This window comes from Bos javanicus, chromosome 3 (assembly GCF_032452875.1).
Source record: "Bos javanicus breed banteng chromosome 3, ARS-OSU_banteng_1.0, whole genome shotgun sequence".
NCBI lineage: Eukaryota > Metazoa > Chordata > Mammalia > Artiodactyla > Bovidae > Bos > Bos javanicus.
In genome coordinates this window covers 12,990,974-13,013,390 of record NC_083870.1, presented here as the reverse complement: position 1 = coordinate 13,013,390, position 22,417 = coordinate 12,990,974, and the positions used below count along the sequence as shown (strand labels likewise).

Here is a 22,417-nt window from a genome sequence, read left to right as displayed (position 1 = left end):
TATGGTTACAGTTGTTTTCAACTCCGCAGAGGCTGAGATAAGGCTGCAGATTCTGTCTTGTGTGTGGATTGTGAGCTGGCCCCCTGACTTTTTACCTCAACCTTTTTATGGTGCAAAGTAAGGTTGAACTCTGCAGTCAGACCCATTGGGTCACAAATTCTGGTCCTGCCCCATATTGGCCATAAAATCTTCAGCCAATGTATATACCTTGGGTCAAGTGGGCTTTACCTGTCTGAGCTTCAACTTCTTTACTTGTAAAATGGATAGAATAACACCCAACTTCATGTGTCATTTGGGAAATTAAATGAGACAGAGCACATTCTGACTAGTGTCTGACGTAGGGGCACAGAATACTCAAGTACATCATGTTATACTTTTCTATCTTGATGAAAGATTTGCAAAGAGACATTTAAAAGAAAAAAGTATTGTTTTACTGTTTCGTAATTGATGGTTTTATCATAATCCAACAGTTTAAAAAGAGAAAAGATTTTCCTTTTGGAATCAAAGGGGTTGTAGTCACACAGAGATTGCACACTTTCCTAAACTCTTCACCCACCTCCACCTCCAGGACCGTGTTTTGTCTCAGACTGCAGAGACGCTGCTGATGAGGGCTGCATGGCCCTCATTGTCCTAACCCTCCCCGCCCCCACTCCCCACAGAGAACTCTGACCTCTTAATTCAGGGATAGGGGAACCTCTGATTTTTAAAAGAAACTACTCTCCTTTCCCTATTTCTGACCCTTTCTTCCCTCCCCAACCTCTAGGAAAATGATCCCATTTACATTTTTCAGCAAGGAAACAGCTGCTCCATTACTGCCCTCCACAATCTGAATTCTTTTTCCTTTTTTTAGTCAGCAAATGTTAAAATTACCTCATTAAGGTCATGGAGTTTGTGTGACCAGTGAGCAGTTTAGGTTGTCCTGATTTTTTTGGCGGTGGGGAGGGATGTAGTTACATCTAGGCTGGTCCCTCTGTGCATCCAGAGCTCTTCCCCTGTTCTGCCATTACAGCGCTTCGCAATGTTCTCAGAGAGCTGTGTAGGTGGGAGGGCAAGGGCAACACAGGAAGCCATCTGCCCATCTGCTCTCTGCCTGTGCACTTTAGTTGCCAAACAACCACTGAGGGCTGGAAGTCCCCCCAAAGAAAGTGCAGCTGTTCCTGCCTTGCCCAAACAGGCATCAGCCGAATTATAAGCAGACTGAGAGCAACAATAACAAAGCTGTGTGTACATAAGTCCCACTTGAGAGGGGAGGGCAGGTAGCTGGGTGGGTCCCAGTGGCTCTAGCCAGTGTCCTTTACATTCCTAAAACAGTGACAAAACAAGAACTCTTTCCTTTAAATGCATCCGGGATTAAAGCTGATTCAGGCAGTACTGGTTTCATACTTTTAAGAATTGATGTTGATTGAACTAGTGAGTGCTTGTCCTTCATTTAAAATTATAATTTCAAGACATTTAAAGGATATGGCGTCATATCATCATATTTAATTTCAGTTCCTTGAAAATTTGCAAGAGAAAGTTTTATGGGTGTATTTTTTCATGTGCCCTTAAGGCAGGGCACACAGGATGTTTTGGTCTATGTGAGAGATGGAAATGACCTCATTTACATTCTTATCAGCCTTTCGGTCATTGTGGAATTTGATCCTTTTCTGTATGTTCTAATGGATTCCAGAAGCTGCACTAGAAAAAGAATTGGAAATCAGGAATTGGGATCTAGGGATAGTGGCACCAACTTTTCTCTAGTCATTTTTCTCAGTTTTATTGTTCCCTGATCATGTAAAGAATATTTTCTGTAGCCTGAAAGAAATAACTTATTAAATTTCTTTAAATATAAGAGAGAGAGAACAAACAAAAAGCCAAAAAAGTGAAACAAAAACAAAAAAGACTCGAGAGTCAGGCAGCTTGCAACCACACAAATAAACAGATCTAAGATTGCCGGGAGAAATATCAATAACCTCAGATATGCAGATGATACCATACTTATGGCAGAAAGTTAAGAGGAACTAAAATGCCTCTTAATGAAAGTGAAAGAGGAGAGAGAAAAGGTTGGCTTAAAGCTCAACATTCAGAAAACTAAGATCATGGCATCTGATCCCACCACTTTATGGCAAATAGATGGGGAAACAGTGGAAACAGTGTCAGACTTTATTTTTTGGGCTCCAAAATCACTGCAGATGGTGACTGTAGCCATGAAATTAAAAGACGCTTACTTCTTGGAAGGAAAGTTATGACCAACCTGGATAGCATATTGAAAAGCAGAGACATTACTTTGCCAGCAAAGGTCCGTCTAGTCAAGGCTATGGTTTTTCCTGTGGTCATGTATGGATGTGAGAGTTGGACTGTGAAGAAAGCTGATCGTCGAAGAATTAATGCTTTTGAACTGTGGTGTTGGAGAAGCCTCTTGAGAGTCCCTTGGACTGCAAGGAGATCCAACTAGTCCATTCTGAAGGAGATCAGCCCTGGGATTTCTTTGGAAGGAATGATACTAAAGCTGAAACTCCAGTACTTTGGCCACCTCATGCGAAGAGTTGACTCATTGGAAAAGACTCTGATGCTGGGAAGGATTGGGGTCAGGAGGAGAAGGGGACAACAGAGGATGAGGTGGCTGGATGGCATCACTGACTCGGTAGACGTGAGTTTGAGTGAACTCTGGGAGTTGGTGATGGACAGGGAGGCCTGGCGTGCTGCAATTCATGTGGTCGCAAAGAGTCAGACACGACTGAGCGACTGAACTGACTGACTGACTGAAGCTTTACAGCTGTGTGGAGCTCTTGCAAAGTCTCTTCATTAAATTGCTGCTGCTGCCGCCAAGTCACTTCAGTCGTGTCCGACTCTGTGTGATCCCATAGACGGCAGCCCACCAGGCTCCCCCATCCCTGCGATTCTCCAGGCAAGAACACTGGAGTGGGTTGCCATTTCCTTCTCCAACGCATGAAAGTGAAAAGTGAAAATGAAGTCACTCAGTCGTGTTCAACTCTTAGTGACCCCATGGACTTTAGCCCACCAGGGTCCTCTGTCCATGGGATTTTCCAGGCAAGAGTACTGGAGTGGGATGCCATTGCCTTCTCCACATTAAATTGCTAGTCTCTGGAAATTCCCTCATTCCTATCTTTTCCTGAACTCTGACTATTTGCTTACTCTTTAGTGATTTACTTCCCTCTTCAAAAACACCAAACATTGCTTTGCAGTGTTTTGTCTGAAAGAAAATGAAACCGATGAATCACCGCCACCAGCACACCAGCAAGATCTTGTGTCTCCAGTCTTTTAAAACACTTCCTTGAAAACCTAAATACCCAAAAGAAGAAATTAAAAACAGGAAATAACCATGTATACAAATAAATAAAACTCTATTCTGCTTAACTTTATGCAAATATATTGAAAACTGAGATGCAGTGACTCTAGAAAAATATAATTTACCAATACTGAATCCAGAAGAGGAAAATAATCTAAGCAGATAAATTACCTGCTATGGAAACACAGTCCTGTGTTTCTCCTCTATTCTCTACTGCTAGCACACTACTTCTGATGCTAGATGTAAGAGTTCTTTTCCCCACACCAAGCAATTTTGTCATTTACCAGTTACCACTTGGGCTTCCTACAATTTGCCTCAGTTATAACACTATCTCCTGTCAGATCAGTTTGTCAGATCCCATAGACTAAAGGTTCAATCCCTTATTCTCTCCCAACTTCAGACACTGGTAACAAGTCCAGGTTAGCTGTGCTGTTGACACACTGGCTATAGATTAGAGGTTCCCACGATCTTCTTGTCAGGTTTGATTAATTTGCTAGAGCAGTTCACAGAACAACAGGAGATCAGTCTACTTACTAGATCACTGGTTTATTAAAACATAATTTCTGAACAGCCAGATGAGCAAGATGGATCAGGCCAAGTATGTGGGAAGAGGTGCTGAGCTTGCATGCCCTCTCCTGTGTGTGCCACCCTCCAAGCACCTACCTGGGTCCACCAACCCAGAAGCTCTCCTAGCCCCATCCTTTTGGGTTTTTATGGGGACTTGATTACATAGGCAGAATTGATTTAATCACTGGTCACTGATGATTAAACTCAGTTGCTAGGCCTTCTCCCCTGTCAGCATAAAAGAGCATGGGACTGAAAGTTTCAACTTGCTAATAGGCTTGGTTCCCTCCCATCCCAAGGAGCTTTCCAAAGTCACCTAATGAATATAAATTTCAGTTGTGGTATGAAAGGGGTTTGTTAGGAATAACAAAAGATACCCATTTCACCTTGTTGCTCTGGAGCTAATTCAGGAACTGGGAAAAATATTCAGTTCAGTCATTCAGTCATGTCCAACTGTTTGTGACACCATAGACTGCAGCATGTCAGGCCTCCCTGTCCATCACCAACTCCTGGAGCTTACTCAAACTCATGTCCATCGAACTGGTGATGCCATCCAACCTGCTCATCCTCTGTTGTCCCCTTTTCCTCCTGTCTTTAATCTTTCCCAGCATCAGGGTCTTTTCAAATGAATCAGTTCTTCACATCAGGTGGCCAAAGTATTGGAGTTTCAGCTTCAGCATCAGTCCTTCCAATGATCATTCAGGACTGCTTTCCTTTAGGATGGACTGTTTGGATCTCCTTGCAGTCCAAGGGACTCTCAAGAGTCTTCTCCAACACCATAGTTCAAAAGCATCAATTCTTCAGCACTCAGCTTCCTTTATAGTCCAACTTTCATATCCATACGTGACTACTGGAAAAATCATAGCTTTGACTAGACGGACCTTTGTTGGCAAAGTAATATCTCTGCTTTTCAATATGCTGTGTAGGTTGGTCATAACTTACCCCTGGAATGCTTACGTAGGAAGCTGCGAAGACTTTAGGAGCTATGTCCCAGGAGTAATAGACAAAGAGCCAAATACATATGTTTTTCAAATAAATCATAAAAACACATTACCTTATTTTAAAAATAGGCTAAATTGTCTAAGACCTACTCTTTAAAAGGTAACAGGCACAGTAGTTTCATAGATTAATTATAACCAAAGTTTACACAACAGATGATTCTACCTTCACCACTATAATTTAATAGTATTATACTAGTTAATACAGTTAGATCTGTGTTAAATATGATTAACAAAAGCAACTTAGGTGATCAACTTTATTTAATGCTTCATGAAGTGGCCATTCTCCATTTCCAAGGGTCCAGAAAACTGCAAAATAGGATGAGTGGCAGAAAGCTTTTATAGGATAAAGAATAATGAATAAGGAAGAGAAAAATAGAAAATAAACAAGGAACAAGAAAATAAGTGCAGAGCCCACAGTTGGTCTGGTGTTTAGGGATTGGCTGACAGGATATTTCATTTTCTTGTCAAGCGGAACATTTACAAGAATATGAAAGTTACTTAAGTTTGGATTTGAGCCACACCCCAGACAGGAGTGGCTCAGTCGTGAGCCTAGAAATATATTTCAACAGACCAGAGAAAGAAGTGAGATATAAAATTTCAAAGAAGAGCATTCTATTATCATAATATATAGATGATTTAATTTTGTACTTGAAAAATCCAACAGAATCCATAGAAAAATTCATACAAATAATAGAATTCAGAGGGATGGTATGGGGAGGGAGGTGGGAGGTGGGGTTCAGGATTGGGAACACGTGTACACCTGTGGGGGATGGATGTTGATGTATGGCAAAACCAATACAATATTGTAAAGTAAAAAAAATAATAATAATTAAAAAAAAAGAATTCAGGAAAAAGGTTGTACACAAAATTAAATAAAGAAATAAATGAACATATTCAGTTCAGTTCAGTTCCTTTCAGTTGCTCAGTTGTGTCCGACTCTTTGCGACCCCATGAATCACAGCACGCCAGGCCTCCCTGTCCATCACCAACTCTCAGAGTTCACTCAGACTCACGTCCATCGAGTCAGTGATGCCATCCAGCCATCTCATCCTCTGTCATCCCCTTCTCCTCTTGCCCCCAATCCCTCCCAGCATCAGAGTCTTTTCCAATGAGTCAACTCTTCGCATGAGGTGGCCAAACTACTGGAGTTTCAGCTTCAGCATCATTCCCTCCAAAGAAATCCCAGGGCTGATCTCCTTCAGAATGGACTGGTTGGATCTCCTTAGGTTACATAATACTAATAACCAGAAAGACATGATGTCAGGAAAACAAAATGCCTAACGTGTAAACATACGGAGAAATGTGTCGAAGATACATGACAAAAATATAAAGTGCTATAGAAGCACACAGAATAATTATTGAACAAATATTAAAAAGTGGAAGTGAAAGTGTTAGTCACTCAGTCGTGTCCCACTTTTTTGTGACCCTATGGACTGTAGCTTGCCAGGCTCCTCTGTCCATGGAATTCTCCAGGAAAGAATACTGGAGCAGATTCCCTTTTCCAGGGGATCTTCCTGACCCAGGGATCAAACCTAAACAGGCAGATTCTTTATCCTCTGAGCCACCAGGGAAGCCTGAACAAATAGAAAAACATATCATATGACCCAATAGGAAGATTAAATTATAAAAAATTGGTTATCCTGAAATTAATCTATAGATTAAATGTGATCCGACTGAAGCAACTTAGCAGCCGCAGTGAAAAATTACCAATGAAATTTTTGTTTTTAAATCCAGATTGTTTATATGGGAAGTTATGAGGCAAGAACACTCAGAAACATTCTGAAAAATAAGCATAATTGAGGGAATAGGTCTACCAGATGTTATAACATATCATAAAACTACAGATGTTAAAGCAGCAGAATGTCAGCACGTGAATAGACACAGTAAGTTCAGAAAAGACACAATAAATTATTTTGAGACAATTGGCTAGCCATAAGGGAATAAAACATTATATTCATACCACGTATCTTGTATCAAAATAAATTCTACACGGACCAAAGATTTAAATATATCTGGAAATTTCCTCTGGAAATGGATAATAGTGATAGTTACATGATATTGTAAATATACTTAAGACACTGATGTGTACACTTCAAATGTTTAAATGGTAAATTTTATGTTATGTATATTTTTAAAATTTTTAAATGGAAGAATAATTGCTTTACAGAATTCTGTTGTTTTCTGTCAAACTTCAACATGAATCAGCCATAGGTATTTATATATCCCCTCCCTTTTGAACCTCCTTCCATCTCCCTCCCCACCCCATCCCTCTAGGTTGATGCAGAGCCCCTGTTTGAATTTCCATAGCCATACAGCAAATTCCTGTTGGCTATCTATTTTACATATGGTGATGTAAGTTTTCATACTACTCTTTCCATACATCTCACCCTCTCCTCCCCTCTCGCCATGTCCATAAATCTATTCTCTGTCTGTTTCTCTCTCCTTTGCACCCCTGTAAGTAAATTCTTCAGTGCCATTTATCTAGATTCCATATATATGCATTAGAGTATATTTATCTTTCTGACTTACTTCACTCCATATAATAGGTTCTAGGTTCACCCACCTCATTAGAACTGACTCAAAGGTATTCCTTTTTATGGCTGAGTAATATTTTTTGTGTATATACACCACAACTTCTTTATCCATTCATCTGTCAATGAACACCTAGGTTGCTTCCATGTTCTAGCTATTGTAAATACTGCTGCAACAAACAATGGGATACATGTGTCTTTTTCAATTTTGATTTCCTCAGGGTATATGCCTAGGAGTGGGATTGCTGGGTCATATGGTGGTTTTATTCCCAGTTTTTTAAGGAATCTCCATATCATCTTCCATAGTGGCTGTATCAATTTACATTCCCACCATCAGTGCAAGAGCATTCCTTTTCTCAGCACCCTCTCCAGCATTTATTGTTTGTAGACTTTTGGATGATGGTCATTCTGCCCGGTGTGTGGTGATGTCTCACTGTAGTTTTGATTTGCATTTCTCTAATAATGAGCAATGTGGTTTTTTTTTTATGTGTTTGTTAGCCATCTGTATGTCTTCTTTATTTTTTTTTTTAGACCAGTGAGCCTATTTTATTTATTTTTTTAATTCTATTTTTTCTAATTTTATTTTATTTTTAAACTTTACAATATTATGTTAGTTTTGACAAATATCGAAATGAATCCACCACAGGTATACACGTGTTCCCCATCCTGAACCCTCCTCCCTCCTCCCTTCCCATACCATCCCTCTGGGTCGTCCCAGTGCACCAGCCCCAAGCATCCAGTATTGTTCATCGAACCTGGACTGGCGACTCGTTTCATACATGATATTATACATGCTTCAGTGCCATTCTCCCAAATCTTCCCACCCTCTCCCTCTCCCACAGAGTCCATAAGACTGTTCTATACATCAGTGTCTCTTTTGCTGTCTCGTACACAGGGTTATTGTTACCATCTTTCTAAATTCCATATATATGCGTTAGTATACTGTATTGGTGTTTTTCTTTCTGGCTTACTTCACTCTGTATAATAGGCTCCAGTTTCATCCACTTCATCAGAACTGATTCAAATGTATTCTTTTTAATGGCTGAGTAATACTCCATTGTGTATTCTTTAGAGAAATGTCTGTTTAGGTCTTTTCCCCACTTTTTGATTGGGTTGGGTATTTTTCTGGCATTGAGTTGTAGGAGCTGCTTATACATTTTGGAAATTAATCCTTTGTAAGCTGTTTCATTTGCTATTATTTTCTCCCATTTTGAGGGTTATCTTTTCACCTTGCTTGTAGTTTCCTTTGCTGTGCAAAACTTTTAAGTTTTATCAGGTCCCACTTGTTTACTTTTGTTTTTATTTCCATTACTCAAGGAGGTGGGTCATAGAGGATCTTGGTTTGATTTATGTCAAGTGTTCTGCCTATGTTTTCCTCTAAGAGTTTTATAGTTTCTGGCCTTACATTTAGGTCTTTAATCCATTTTGAGTTTATCTTTGTATATGGTGTTAGGAAGTGTTCTAATTTCATTCTTTTACATGTTTATTTCCAGTTTCCCCAGCACCATTTATTGAAGAGGCTGTCTTTGCCCCATTGTATATTCTTGCCTTGTTTGTTAAAAATAAGGCACCTATAGGTGCATGGGTTTATCTCTGCGCTTTCTATCTCATTCCCTTGTTCTATATTTCTGTTTTTGTGCCAATACCACACTGTCTTGAACTGTAGCTTTGTAGTATATTCTGAAGTCAGGAAGGTTGATTCCTCCAGCTCCATTCTTCTTTTTCAAGACTGCTTTGGCCATTTGGGGTATTTGTGTTTCCATATAAATTGTGAAATTTTTTGTCCTGTTCTAGTTCTGTGAAAAAATGCCTTTGGTAATTTGATAGAGATCACACTGAATCTGTAGATTGCATTTGGTAGTATAATCATTTTCACAACATTGATTCTTCCTACCCAGGAACATGGAATATCTCTCCATATGTTTATGTCATCTTTGATTTCTTTTGTTAGTGTCCTATAATTTTCTGTGTACAGTTCTTTTGTCTCCTTCAGTTCAGTTCAGTTCAATTCAGTTCAGTCACTCAGTTCTGTCAGACTCTTCCTGACCCCATGAATTGCAGCACACCAGGCCTCCCTGTCAATCACCACCTCCTGGAGTACACTCAAACTCATGTCCATTGAGTCGGTGATACCATCCAGCCAACTCATCCTCTGTCGTCCCCTTCTCCTCCTGCCCTCAATTCCTCCCAGCACCAGAGTCTTTTCCAATGAGTCAACTCTTCACGTGAGGTGGACGAAGTAGGGGAGTTTCAGCTTCAGCATCATTCCTTCCAAAGAACACCCAGGACTGATCTCCTTTAGAATGGACTGGTTGGGTCTCCTTGCAGTCCCAGGGACTCTCAAGAGTCTTCTCCAACACCACAGTTCAAAAGCATCAATTCTTCGGCGCTCAGCCTTCTTCACAGTCCAACTCTCACATCCATACATGACCACTGGAAAAACCATAGCCTTGACTTGATGAACCTTTGTTGGCAAAGTAATGTCTCTGCTTTTGAATATGCTATCTAGGTTGGTCATAACTTTCCTTCCAAGGAGTAAGCATCTTTTAATTTCATGGCTGCAATCACCATTTGCAGTGATTTTGGAGCCCAAAAAATAAAGTCTGACACTGTTTCCCCATCTATTTCCCATGAAGTGATGGGACCAGATGCCATGATCTTAGTTTTCTGAATGTTGAGCTTTAAGCCATTTTTTTCACTCTCCTCTTTCACTTTCATCAAGAGGCTTTTTAGTTCCACTTCACTTTCTGCCATAAGGGTGGTGTCATTTGTCTCCTTAGGTAAGCTTATTCCTGCATATTTAATTCTTTTTGTTGCAATGGTGAATGGGATTGATTCCTTACTTTCTGTTTCTGATTTTTCATTTTTAGTATATAGAAATGGAAGCGATTTCTATGTATTGATTTTGTATCCTGCAACTTGCCTAAGTTCACTGATTAGTTCTAGTAATTTTCTGATACTATCTTTAGGGTTTTTTTTTTAATGTACAACATCATGTCATCTGCAAACAGTGAGAGCTTTACTTTTTCTTTTCTGATCTGGATTCCTTTTATTTCTTTTTCTTCTCTGATTGCTGTAGCTAGGAGTTCCAGATATTATTATTAATTATATAATTAATAAATTAAGTGTAATAATATTAATTAAATAATTAAGTGGAATAATATTATTCTACTATGAATAATAGTGGTGAAAGTGAACACCCTTGTCTTGCTTCTGATCCTAGGGGGAATGCTTTCAGTTTTTCACCATTGAGATAACATTTGCTATAGGCTTATTATATATGGCCATTACTGAGGTAGGTTTCTTTCTTTTTTTTTTTTTAACTTTACAATATTGTATTGATTTTGCCATACATCAACATGCATCCGCCATGGGTGTACAAGTGTTCCCAATCCTGAACCTCCCTCCCACCTCCCTTCCCATACCATACCTCTGGGTCATCCCAGTGCACCAGCTCCAAGCATCTTGTATCCTGCATCGAACCTGGACTGGTGATTCATTTCTAATATGATATTATACATGTTTCAATGCCATTCTCCCAAATCATCCCACCCTCTCCCTCTCCCACAGAGTCCAAAAGACTGTTCTATACATCTGTGTCTTTTTTGGTGTCTCGCATACAGGGTTATCATTACCATCTTTCTAAATTCCATATATATGCATTAGTATACTGTATTGGTGTTTTTCTTTCTGGCTTACTTCACTCTGTATAATAGGCTCCAGTTTCATCCACGTCATTAGGCTGATTCAAATGTATTCTTTTTAATGGCTGAGTAATACTCCATTATGTATATGTACTACAGCTCTCTTATCCATTTATCAGCTGATGGACATCTAGGTTGCTTCCATGTCCTGGCTATTATAAACAGTGCTGTGAGGAACTTTGGGGTACACGTGTCTCTTTCAATTCTGGTTTCCTTAGTGTGTATGCCCAGCAGTGGGATTGCTGGGTCATAAGGCAGTTCTATTTCCACTTGTTTAAGGAATCTCCACACTGTTCCCCATAGTGGCTATACTAGTTTGCAGTCCCAACAACCATGTAACAGGGTTCCCTTTTCTTCACACCCTCTCCAGTTTTTATTGCTTGTAGACTTTTGGGTCGCAGCCATTCTGACTGGAGTGAAATGGTACCTCCTTGTGGTTTTGATTTGCATTTCTTTGATAATGAGTGATGTTGAGCATCTTTTCATGTGTTTGTTAGCCATCTGTATGTCTTCTTTGGAGAAATGTCTACTTAGTTCTTTAGCCCATTTTTTGATTGGGTCGTTTATTTTTCTGGAATTGAGCTGCAGGTGTTGCTTGTATATTTTTGAGATTAGTTGTTTGTCAGTTGCTACATTTGCTATTATTTTCTCCCATTCTGAAGGTTATCTTTTCACCTTGCTTATAGTTTCCTTTGTTGTGCAGAAGCTTTTAATTTTGATTAGGTCCCATTTGTTTATTTTTGCTTTTATTTCCAATATTCTGGGAGGTGGGTCATAGAGGATCCTGCTGTGATGTATGTCGGAGAGTGTTTTCCCTATGTTCTCCTCTAGGAGTTTTATAGTTTCTGGTCTTACGTTTAGATCTTTAATCCTTTTTGAGTTTATTTTTGTGTATGGTGTTAGAAAGTGTTCTAGTTTCATTCTTTTATAAGTGGTTGACCAGTTTTCCCAGCACCACTTGTTAGAGAGATTGTCTTTTCTCCATTGTATAATCTTGCCTCCTTTGTCAAAAATAAGGTGTCCATAGGTGTGTGGATTTATCTCTGGGCTTTCTATTTTGTTCCATTGATCTGTATGTGTGTTTTTGTGCCAGTACCATACTGTCTTGATGATTGTGGCTTTGTAATAGAGCCTGAAGTCAGGCAAGTTGATTCCTCCAGTTCCATTCTTCTTTCTCAAGATTGCTTTGGCTATTCGAGGTTTTTTGTATTTCCATACAAATTGTGAAATTATTTGCTCTAGCTCTGTGAAGAATACCGTTGGTAGCTTGATAGGGATTGCATTGAATCTATAGATTGCTTTGGGTAGTACACTCATTTTCACTATATTGATTCTTCCGATCCGTGAACATGGTATATTTCTCCATCTGTTAGTGTCCTCTTTGATTTCTTTCACCAGTGTTTTATAGTTTTCTATATATAGGTCTTTAGTTTCTTTAGGTAGATATATTCCTAAGTATTTTATTCTTTTTGTTGCAATGGTGAATGGAACTGTTTCCTTAATTTCTCTTTCTATTTTCTCATTATTAGTATATAGGAATGCAAGGGATTTCTGTGTGTTGATTTTATATCCTGCAACTTTACTATATTCATTGATTAGCACTAGTAATTTTCTGGTGGAATCTTTAGGGTTTTCTATGTAGAGGATCATGTGATCTGCAAACAGTGAGAGTTTTACTTCTTCTTTTCCAATTTGGATTCTTTTTATTTCTTTTTCTGCTCTGATTGCTGTAGCCAAAACTTCCAAAACTATGTTGAATAGTAGTGGTGAAAGTGGGCACCCTTGTCTTGTTCCTGACTTTAGGGGAAGTGCTTTCAATGTTTCATCATTGAGAATAAGGTTTGCTGTGGGTTTGCAATATATAGCTTTTATTATGTTGAGGTATGTTCCTTCTATCCCTGCTTTCTGGAGGGTTTTTATCATAAATGGATGCTGAATTTTGTCAAAGGCTTTCTCTGCATCTATTGAGATAATCATATGGTTTTTATTTTTCAATTTGTTAATGTGGTGTATTACATTGATTGGTTTGCAGATATTGAAGAATCCTTGCACCCCTGGGATAAAGCCCACTTGGTCATGGTGTATGATCTTTTTAATGTGTTGTTGGATTCTGATTGCTAGAATTTTGTTAAGGATTTTTGCATCTATGTTCATCAGTGATATTGGCCTGTAGTTTTCTTTTTTTGTGGGATCTTTGTCAGGTTTTGGTATTAGGGTGATGGTGGCCTCATAGAATGAGTTTAGAAGTTTACCTTCCTCTGCAATTTTCTGGAAGAGTTTGAGTAGGATAGGTGTTAGCTCTTCTCTAAATTTTTGGTAGAATTCAGCTGTGAAGCCGTCCTGACCTGGGCTTTGTTTGCTGGAAGATTTCTGATTACAGTTTCAATTTCCATGCTTGTGATGAGTCTGTTAAGATTTTCTATTTCTTCCTAGTTCAGTTTGAAAAGTTGTATTTTTCTAAGATTTTGTCCATTTCTTCCAAGTTGTCCATTTTATTGACATATAATTGCTGATAGTAGTCTCTTATGATCCTTTGTATTTGTGTGTTGTCTGTTGTGATCTCTCCATTTTCATTTCTAATTTTATTGATTTGATTTTTCTCCCTTTGTTTCTTGATGAGTCTGGCTAATGGTTTGTCAATTTTATTCATCCTTTCAAAGAACCAGCTTTTGGCTTTGTTGATTTTTGCTATGGTCTCTTTTGTTTCTTTTGCATTTATATCTGCCCTAATTTTAAAGATTTCTTTCCTTCTACTAACCCTGAGGTTCTTAATTTCTTCCTTTTCTAGTTGCTTTAGGTGTAGAGTTAGCTTATTTATTTGACTTTTTTCTTGTTTCTTGGGGTATGCCTGTATTGCTATGAACTTTCCCCTTAGCACTGCTTTTACGGTGTCCCACAGGTTTTGGGTTGTTGCGTTTTCATTTTCACTCATTTCTATTCATATTTTGATTTGTTTTTTGATTTCTTCTGTGATTTGTTGGTTATTCAGCAGCGTGTTGTTCAGCCTCCATATGTTGGAATTTTTAATCGTTTTTCTCCTGTAATTGATACCTAACCTTACTGCATTGTGGTCAGAAAAGATGCTTGGAATGATTTCAATTTTTTAAAATTTACCAAGGCTAAATTTATGGCCCAGGATGTGATCTGTCCTGGAGAAGGTTCCGTGTGCAGTTGAGAAAAAGGTGAAATTCAGTGTTTTGGGGTGAAATGTCCTATAGATATCAGTTAGGTCTAACTGGTCTATTGTATCATTTAATGTTTGTGTTTCTTTGTTAATTTTATGTTTAGTTGATCTATCCATAGGTATGAGTGGGGTATTAAAGTCTCCTACTATTGTTGTGTTATTGTTAACTTCCCCTTTCATACTTGTTAACATTTGTCTTACATATTGCGGTGCTCCTATGTTGGGTGCATATATACTTATAATTGTTATATCTTCTTCTTGGATTGATCCTTTGATCATTATGTAGTGTTCTTTGTCTCTTTTCACAGCCTTTGTTTTAAAGTCTATTTTATCTGATATGAGTATTGTTATTCCTGCTTTTTTTTTTTTGGTCTCTATTTGTATGGAATATCTTTTTCCAGCCCTTCACTTTCAGTCGGTATGTGTCCTCTGTGTTGAGGTGGGTCTCTTGTAGAGAACATATACAGGGGTCTTGCTTTTGTATCCATTCAGCCAGTCTTTGTCTTTTGGTTGGGGCATTCAACCCATTTACGTTTATGGTAATTATTGATAAGTATGATCCCGTTGCCATTTACTTTGCTGTTTTGGGTTCGAGTTTATACACCGTTTTTGTGTTTCCTGTCTAGAAAATATCCTTTAGTATTTGTTGGAGAGCTGGTTTGGTGGTGCAGAATTCTCTCAGCTTTTGCTTGTCTGTAAAGCTTTTGATTTCGCCTTCATATTTGAATGAGATCCTTGCTGGGTGCAGTAATCTAGGCTGTAGGTTATTTTCTTTCATCACTTTAAGTATGTCCTGCCATTCCCTCCTGGCTTGAAGAGTTTCTATTGAAAGATCAGCTGTTATCCTTATGGGAATCCCCTTGTGGGTTATTTGTTGTTTTTCCCTTGCTGCTTTTAATATTTGTTCTTTGTGTTTGATCTTTGTTAATTTGATTAATATGTGTCTTGGGGTGTTTTGCTTTGGGTTTATCCTGTTTGGGACTCTTTGGGTTTCTTGGACTTGGGTGATTATTTCCTTCCTCATTTTAGAGAAGTGTTCAACTATTATCTCCTCAAGTATTTTCTCATGGTCTTTCTTTTTATCTTCTTCTTCTGGGAATCCTATGATTCGAATGTTGGAGCATTTAATATTGTCCTGGAGGTCTCTGAGATTGTCCTCATTTCTTTTAATTCGTTTTTCTTTTATCCTCTCTGATTCATTTATTTCTACCATTCTATCTTCTACTTCACTAATCCTATCTTCTGCCTCCTTTATTCTACTATTTGTTGCCTCCAGAGTGTTCTTGATCTCATATATTGCATTATTCATTATATATTGACTCTTTTTTATTTCTTCTAGGTCCTTGTTAAACCTTTCTTGTATCTTCTCAATCCTTGTTTACAGGCTATTTATCTGTGATTCCATTTTGATTGCAAGATTTTGGATCATTTTCATTATCATTATTTGGAATTGTTTATCAGGCAGTTTCCCTATCTCTTCCTCTTTTGTTTGGTTTAGTGGACATTTATCCTGTTCCTTTACCTGCTGGGTATTCCTCTGTCTCTTCATTTTGCTTATATTGCTGTGTTTGGGGTGGGCTTTCTGTATTCTGGCAGTTTGTGGAGTTCTCTTTATTGTGGAGTTTCCTCACTGTGGGTGGGGTTGCATCAGTGGCTTGCCAAGTTTTCTTGGCTAGGGAAGCTTGTGTCGGTGTTCTGGTGGGTGGAGTTGGATTTCTTCTCTCTGGAGTGCAATAAAGTGTCCAGTAATTAGTTATGAGATGTCAATGGTTTTGGAGTAACTTTGGGCAGCCTGTATATTGAAGCTCAGGGCTGTGTCCCTGTGTTGCTGGAGAATTTGTGTGGTATGTCTTGCTCTGAAACTTATTGGCCCTTGGGTGGTGCTTGGTTTCAGTGTAGGTATGGAAGCATTTGATGAGCTCCTATCTTTTAATGTTCCCTGGAGTCAGGAGTTCTCTGATGTTCTCAGTATTTGGACTTAAGTCTCCTGCTTCTGGTTTTCAGTCTTATTTTTACAGTAGTCTCAAGACTTATCCTTCTATTCAGTACCATTGATAAAACATGTAGGTTAAAGATGAAAAGTTTCTCCACAGTGAGGGACACCCAGAGAGGTTCACAGAGTTACATGGAGAAGAGAAGAGGGAGGAGGGAGTTAGAGGTGACCTGAATAAGATGAGGTGGAATCAAAAGAGGAGAGAGAAAGCTAGCCAGTAATCACTTCCTTGTGTGCGCTCCACAGTCTGGACCGCTCAGAGATGTTCACAGAGTTATACAGAGAAGATAAGAGGGAGGAACGAGCAGAGGTGGCCAGGAGGATAAAAGGGAGGAATGAAAAGGAGAGAGAAATATCCAGTCAGTAATCAGTTCCCTAAGTGTTCTCCACCGTCTGGAACACACAGAGATTCACAGAGTTGGGTAGAGAAGAGAAGGGGGAGGGAGGAGACAGAGGCGACCTGGTGGAGAAAAAGGAGAGTCCAAAGGAGGAGAGAGCAGTCAAGCCAGTAATCTCGCTCCCAAGTAAAAATGGGTACAGAAGATTGGGTTCTTAAAGGTACAAAATTGATAACAAATACCAAAAAGCAAAGATTAAAAATCTAGAGTAGAGCTGGATTTTCAAAAATACAATATTAAAGAAAAGAAGAAGAAGAAAAAAAACAAAGTCACAAAAATTATATATGAAGTAATAGTAGGTTATAAAAATGAAAATTAAAGGAGTAATAGAGGACTTAAAACTTTAAAAAAGTTAAAAAAAAAAAAGAATGATCATAAAAATAGTAAAAATATATCTAAGAATTTCTTTGGTGTCGTTGTGGGCAGTGTGGGGTCAGTTCATTTTTGGATAGTTCCTTGGTCCGGCTTATATTTCTCAAGATTAATAGACCCCTTCCTATGTAGTCGGTACTAACTACAGGGTTTTAATCTATTGCACCTGTCTCTTCCAAGGCGGTTCCCTCTGTTTTAGCTTCTTCTGTTTGCTGGTCTCTTCAGTGTCTGATTTCTGCTCTAACACAAGGAGGGGCGGTGGTGGACACTTTTTTTAGGCTCACTTGTTCAGTCGCGCTGTGGGGAGCGAGGGACGCTGCAAACAAATAACACTGGCGTGTGCTCACAGTGTCTCAGCCACACTAGGCCTGCCCTTGCTCATGGCGTGTGTGCCCTCCCTGCCCACAAAGCTCAGGCTTTAGGTTGCTCCACCGGGAACCATCAGAGGCCGGCCCTGGGCTGCATGCACCTCCCAGGTCTAAGATGCTCAGGTTCAGGGACTCAGGTAGTCCTCAGAGGCGCAGCTCGGTTGGGCCTGCGTTTTGTGCCCTTCCCAGGTCTGAGCAGCTCAGGTGATGAGGTGTTTGGTGAGCGCGGTCACTGTGACTTATCACATCTCCCATCTCTGCTGCTCGGTTTTCTGGGTGTACAACTGGCGCACCTTCTCAGGCAGATGATGACTGTCCAGAACCCCGAGAAGTCTTAGTTAGCAATGAAGCCTGCTTGCAGTTTGGTATATAATGTCTCTCTGGGGCTGTGATTGCCTCCTTCCAGCTCTGGCTGCCTGTCACCGGAGGGGGATGGTCTGCAGCCGGCTAATTCTGTTCAGTCGTTTGTTCCGTGCGCGGTCCTGGTGGTATCTTAGGGCTTTTCTCGTGGTAGCTATCCCACAGTCTGGTTTGCTATCCCAAGTTAGTTCCCTCTGATTATTCTCAGCGCATTCAGGCCCAATCCTTACTCTAAGCAATGCAGCCCACACCTCCCTGCCCAGCCCCCGCTTGCTAGTGGCAGATGCAGGCATCTGCAATGCTTCTCCACTGGGGGAGTTACCGTTGGGCTCATAATCTGTGGGTTTTAATTATTTATTTATTTTTCCTCCCTGTTATGTTGCCCTCTGTGCTTCCAAGGCTCACCACAGACTCAGCAGTGAGATTGGAAACTTCTCTCTTTTTAAGACTCCATTCCCAGGACGGAGCTCCGTCCCTACCTCTTTCGTCTCTTTTTTTGTCTTTTATATTTTTTCCTACCTCTTTTCCAAGACAGTGGGCTGCTTTTCTGGGTGCCTGATGTCCTCAACCGGCATTCAGAGGTTGTTTTGTGGAATTTACTCAGCATTTAAATGTTCTTTTGATGAATTTGTGGGGGAGAAGGTGGTCTCCCCATCCTATTCTTCTGCCATCTTAGGACTTCCTCCGAGGTAGGTTTCTTCTATGCCCATTTTTTGAAGAATTTTAATCATAAATGGATGCTAAATTTTGTCAAAGGCTTTTTCTGCATCTATTGAGATTATCATATGGATTTTAATCTTTCAATTTGTTAATATGATGTATCACATTGATTTCCATATATTGAAGAACCCTTGCACCCCTGGAATAAACCCAACTTAATCATGGTGTATGAGTTTTTTGATGTGTTGCAGCATTCTGTTTGCTAAAATTCTGTTGAGGATTTTTGCATCTATATTCATCAGTGATATTGGCCTGCAGTTTTCTTTTTTGTGTGTTATTTTTCTCTGGCTTTGGTATCATGTTGTCTTGTAGAATAAGTTTGAAAGTGTTCCTACCTCCACAATTTTTTGAAAGAGTTTTAGAAGGATAGGCATTAGCTCTTCTGTAAATGTTTGATATAATTCTGCTGTGAAGCCATCTGGTCCTGGGCTTTTGTTTGGGAAATTTTTGATCACAGCTTCAATTTTAGTGCTTGTAATTGAGTTGTCATAATTTCTATTTTTTCCTTCTTCAGTCTTGGCAGGTTGAACTTTTCTAAGAATCTGTCAATTTCTTCCAGGTTATCCATTTTATTGCCATATAGCTGTTCATAATAGTCTTTTATAATCCTTTGCATTTCTGAATTGTCTGTTGTAACCTCTCCTTTTTCATTTCTAATTTTGTTTATTTGATTCTTCTCTCTTTTTTTCTTGATGAGTCTGGCAAAGATTTGTTAATTTTGTCTATCTTCTCAAAGAACCAGCTTTTAGTTTTATTAATCTTTACTATTGTTTCTTTCATTTCTTTTTCATTTATTTCTGCTCTGATCTTTATGATTTTTTTACTTCTACAAATTTTGGGGTCTTTTTTTTTTTCTAGTAGTTTTAGGTGTAAAGTTAGGTTATTTTTTCGATGTTTTTTCTTGTTTCTTGAGGTAGGATTGTATTGCTATAAACTTCCATCTTAGAACTGCTTTTCCTGCATCCCATAGGTTTTGAGTTGCTGTGTTTTCACTGTCATTTTTTTCCCTAGAATTTTTATTTCCCTTGATTTCTTCAGTAACCTCTTGGTTATTTTTAAAATGTATTGTTTAATCTCCATATGTTCGTGTTTCTTACAGTTTTTTCTTCTAGTTGAGATCTAGTCTCATGGCATTGTGGTCGGAGAAGATGCTTGACATGATTTAAATTTTCTTAAATTTACTGAGGTTTGATTTATGACCCAAGATGTGGTCTATCCTGGAGAATGTTTCATGTGCACTTGAGAAGAAGGTGTATTCTTCTGCATTTGGATGGAATGTCCTGAAGATATCAATGAGACCCATCTCATCTAATGTATCATTTAAGACTTGTGTTTTCTTATTAATTTTCTGTTTTGATGATCTGTTCATTGGTGTAAGTGGCATGTCAAAGTCTCCTACTATTATTGTGTTACTGTCAGTTTCTCCTTTTATGTCTGTTGGTGTTTGTCTTATGTATTGAGGTTCTCCTACGTTGGGTACATAGATATGTACAGTTGTTATGTCTTCCTCTTGGATTGATTCCTTGATCATTATGTAGTGCCCTTCCTTATCTCTTGTAGTATTTTTTATCTTAAGGTCTCTTTTGTCTGATATGAGGATTGCTACTCCAGCTTTCTTTTGCTTCCCATCTGCATGGAATATATTTTTTCCATCCTCTCACTTTCAGTCTATATGTGTCTTGAGGTCTGAAGTGGGTTTCTTGTTGACAGAATATATATGGGTCTTGTTTTTGTATCCATTCAGCCAGTGTGTGTCTTTTGGTTGGAACATTTAATCCATTTACATTGAAAGTAATTATTAATATATTTATGTTCCTATTGTCATTTTCTTAATTGTTTGGGGTTTATTTTGTAAATTTTTTTTCTTCTGTTGTATTTCTTGTCTATATAAGTCCCTTTAACATTTGTTGTAAAGTTGGTTCAGTGGTACTGAATTCTCTTAACTTTTGCTTGTCTGAAAAGCTTTTTATTTCTCCATCAATTTTGGGTGAGATCCTTTCTGGGTACAGTAATCTTAGTTGTAGATTTTTCCCTTTCAGTACTTTAAATATTTCCTGCCATTCCCTTTTGGCCTGCAGAGTTTCTGCTGAAAGGTCAGCTATTAAACATATGGAGTTTCCCTTGTATGTTACTTGTTGCTTTTCCTTTGCTGCTTTTAATATTCTTTCTTTGTGTTTAGTCTTTGTTAGTTTGATTAGTATATATCTTGGCATGTTTCTCCTTGGGTTTATCCTGTATGGAAATTTTTATGCCTCTTGGACTTGATTGACTATTTTCTTTTCCATGTTGGGGAAATTTTCAACTATAATCTCTTCAAACATTTTTTCATACCCTTTCTTTTTCTCTTCTTCTTCTCCCCTATAATTTGAATATTGGTGCATGTGATATTGTCCCAGAGGTCTCTGAGAGTATCCTCAGTTCTTTTCACTCTTTTTACTTTATTCTGCTCTTCAGAAGTTATTTCCATCTTACAGCTCACTGATTCATTCTTCTGTTTCAGATATTCTCCTATTGATTCCTTCCAGAGTATTTTTAATTTCAGCAATTGTGTTGTTTGTTTCTGTATGCTTATTCTTTAATTCTTCTAGGTCTTTGTTACTTGATTCTTGCATTTTCTCCGTTTTGTTTTCAAGATTTTTGATCATCTTTACTTTCATTATTCCGAATTCTTTTTAAGGTAGTTTGCCTATTTCCTCTTAATTTATTTGGACTTCTGTGTTTCTAATTTATTCCTTCATTTGTGTAGTATGTGTCTGCCTTTTCATTAATTTTTAAAACTTATTGTGTTTGAGGTCTTTTTTTCCCAGGCTTCAGTGTTGAATTCTTTCTTCCTCTTGGTTTCTGAGAGGAAATCAAAGGAAAGTGGAAAGAGAGGAAAGAAAGTAAAGAAAGAAAGAACAGATATGCAAAGTTAAATCGAGATAGATAAAGAAGATTTATATTCATTAGAGATTAACTGCAAGGGAATTAGAACAGTAGGAAAGGCAAAGAAAGGACAAATGTAGAAAAAATAATAATAGGTTTAAAATTAAACATTAAAATTAAATAAAGAGAAAATAGAAAAAAATAAAAGGAAAATTCCATAGAACTGCAAAAGTCCAACATAGAGGCAGAGGTTTATAACAACAATAAAAAGTGTGACTGAATATACACATATACATATACACCCATAAGCAAAATCAAAGCAGTCCAACAAAAATATTGTACAATAGATTGACCTGGTGAACAAAGGAAACCAAAAATTATATCTACCATTTAAGAACAAAACTAACTAAAGCACAAACTGGAAAACAAACTAAAGCAAAGTGCCAATTGGGGAATAAAGCAATGAAAATAAAACTAACAAATACGTTGAAAGTAAAGGAAAGAAAGAAAAGAAGGGAAGAATAGATATGCCAAGTTAAATGGAAGTAGATAAAGAAGATTTATATACATTAAAGTTTAACTGCAAGGGGGAAAGAACAGTAGGAAAAGCAAATGAATAAATGTAGAAAAATAATAATAGTTTTTAAAAATTAAAAATATAAATTCAAAAAGGAGAAAACAGAAAAGAAAAACTCCACAGAACTGCAAAATGCCAATGTAGAGTCAGAGGTTTATAACAACAATAAAAAATGTTACTGAGGAAAAAAAAGCTCAAAAGCTTAATTAGATTTCATAGTGCCAATAAAATCGACAACTACAACAGAGGGGGGAAAAAGGAAAAAAAATCCGAAAGAATCTATAGAACAAGTCAGAATACAAGAATAATTAATGTTTTTCTTGAGTCACTGGTGTCAGAGTCCTTTCCCTCACTGGAAGTCACAGTCCACCTCACCTCCCTAGGATGCCCTCCAACACTGTGTTGACCTCTTAACCTGTTGTGGGCGCAGCTCAGATTCTAATCTGGCCTTTGTCCTATGTGTTCATGCCTCCAAAGTCCACAGCTATCAG

General features: G+C 38.3%; 1 protein-coding gene across 4 annotated transcripts in view; it reads left to right on the top strand.

The window, feature by feature from the left end:
* Positions 1–22,417, top strand: part of LOC133239105 (CD48 antigen-like) — a 101,040-nt gene that overhangs the window by 11,402 nt on the left and 67,221 nt on the right. The window lies entirely within an intron of this gene.